The sequence below is a fragment of the Tupaia chinensis genome, unplaced genomic scaffold, assembly GCF_000334495.1.
Source record: "Tupaia chinensis unplaced genomic scaffold, TupChi_1.0 Scaffold000316_1, whole genome shotgun sequence".
NCBI classification, from domain to species: domain Eukaryota; kingdom Metazoa; phylum Chordata; class Mammalia; order Scandentia; family Tupaiidae; genus Tupaia; species Tupaia belangeri.
In genome coordinates, this window is record NW_006159809.1 from 4,044,598 (window position 1) to 4,046,967 (window position 2,370).

The window sequence follows — 2,370 nt, forward strand, 5'->3', positions numbered from 1 at the left end:
TTCTCTGTTTCTCTCTGTGGCCAAATTAAAAAAAATGAATGAAAAAAACAAATTAAATAAATAATTTTAAAAAAAAAAAAAAAGTGCTAGAGGGGCCAGCAGGCACTGGACTCCCACATGGCCTACCATGGTTCGAGTCCCAAACCTGGTGTCTTGTTTTCTCACTTTCTCTCTCTGGTGAGTGCATGTATTCTAAAGAAAAATTTTAAAATAATAAGAAAATTAAATAAAGTAATTCTTTAAAAAAATTAAAAATAAATAAAAGTGCTAGAATTGTTTTGACCGTTTTGGAGTACAGTTAAAATTTAAAACAATGAATCTTGCTAAATAAACATTTTTTTAAAGAATTATTTTAATTTTATTTATTCATGCATTTATTTTATTTGACCAGAGAGAGATACAGAGAGAGAGAGAGGGAAAATGAGAAAGCAAGCCACCGGTCCGGGACTCAAACTGTGGTCGGCCATGTGGGAATGTCCAGCACCTTAACCACCACACCACCTGCTGGTCCCAAATAAACAATTTTTTTGTGTGTGAGTGTGTAGTGATTTGCCAGAGGGTGTGTGCACTGGACAGAGAGAAAGTGAGAAAACTCCCCGTTTGGGGGATAGTTACAACACAATCTCTTCTCCATTTCTCCTTCCTTTTGGGATTTTGGGCATGCATGCACACACACCAGGTGTTTTGAGTCACTGGGTTTGAGACTTGAACCGTGCAGTCAGCCCAACCGTGCAGTGGGATCTAGCCACTTTAACGACCATCTCACCAGCTGGCCCAACACTTTTTCTTTTCTTTTCTTTTTTTTTTTTAAAGGATATGGGTAAACTAGCAATCAGTGCTATCTGTCTCCCTCCCCACCCCCCAGTTTCAGTAGGTTTGAATTCGCTGGTTAAAATGGTAAGTTTGTAAGGGTATCTAATGACTAAGTCTGAACATTTTTTTTTAAGTTTTGCTATAGGGTACTTGCCAGAGGAGAGGAGTAAGAAATCATCCCTGGTGGGGATGGCCACACTTCAATCCCCTCAGGATTTAGGGCACGGTTGCGCACACACCCTGTGTGGTTTTTCAAGCCACCGGGTCCAGGACCTGAACCTGTTGGCAGTCGGCTGTGTAGGATCCAGCTGCTTCAACCACTGCTACTGGGTGGCACTGAAAACTTTAAACTTTAGGGAACCAGCAGTTAGCGTAATGGCTATGTCGCTGGACTCCCACGTAGTTGACCGCGGTTCACGTCTCGGACCCGGTGGCTTAGAACTCACGCCAGGCGCGTGTGCGTGCGTGCCCAAGATCCTGAGAGGAGAATGGAGGAGAAGGGATTGCAGCGTGACCATCCCCCCTAGGGGGTGATTTCTCGCTTTCTGTCTCTATGTCACTGTCTGTCTGGCGAGTGCACGCGCCCTATAGTGGAAATCTCTCAAAAAAAAACCCCAAAAACTTTAAACCTTATAAAAGAGTAGAATAACCCAAGTAATCTTTGGGAAGGCTAGAGTCAAGCTTTGGACGTTTGTAGCCAGAAACAATGTCCAGACCGTAACTTGGGCCTTTCTCTAGCAAATACTCCTTTGGTGTACCCACTAGGTATGGGTACTACATCCTGCACCATTATTGCTGGCTACTAGATGTCAGTCTGCCATGGCGCCTCCCCAAAACTAGATACCGTTTTCCTGTCCAGGATAAAGGATTTTACCTAGCACCTTCCTTTTGTGTGTCTTCCTAATCAGAAACTTACATAGGTGCCTCTTACTGGCAAATCCTAGTCAGACATCTCTGTCCTGGCTGCAAGATTGGCCAGTAAAAGTTTCTGGGGTTTTCTCTGGGGTGTGGAGTTTATAGCAAAATCATTGTTTTGTTTTTGAGAGATTTTTACTATAAGGTGTGTACAGAAAATGAAAAATAACCCCCCCAAGGAGGATGGCCACACTGCAATACCTTCTCCTCCATTCTCTTGGGATCTTGAGCACGCGTGCGGATGCACACACACGCACACACACACACCAGGGTGAGTTTCAAGCTGCCGGGCCCAGGACTCGAACTATGGTTAACTACATGGGAGTCCAGCGACGTAATCATTACGCCATCTTCTGGTCCTGCAAAACCAAAACTATTTTAAAGATGCTAGAGTGTGGGACTAGCAAATGGCGTAATGGTTACTTTTGTCGCTGGGCTCCCACGTAGTAGACTGCAGTTGGAGTCCTGGACCTGGCGTCTGAGAACTCACGCTGGGTGAGAGTGCATGCATGTCCAAGATCCCAAGAGGAGAATGGAGAACAGATTGCGGCATGGCCGTCCTCCCTGGAGGGTAGTTTCTCTTTCTGTCTCTGTCTCTATGGCGAGCGCACATGCCCTATAGCAAAAATCTCTCCAAAAAAA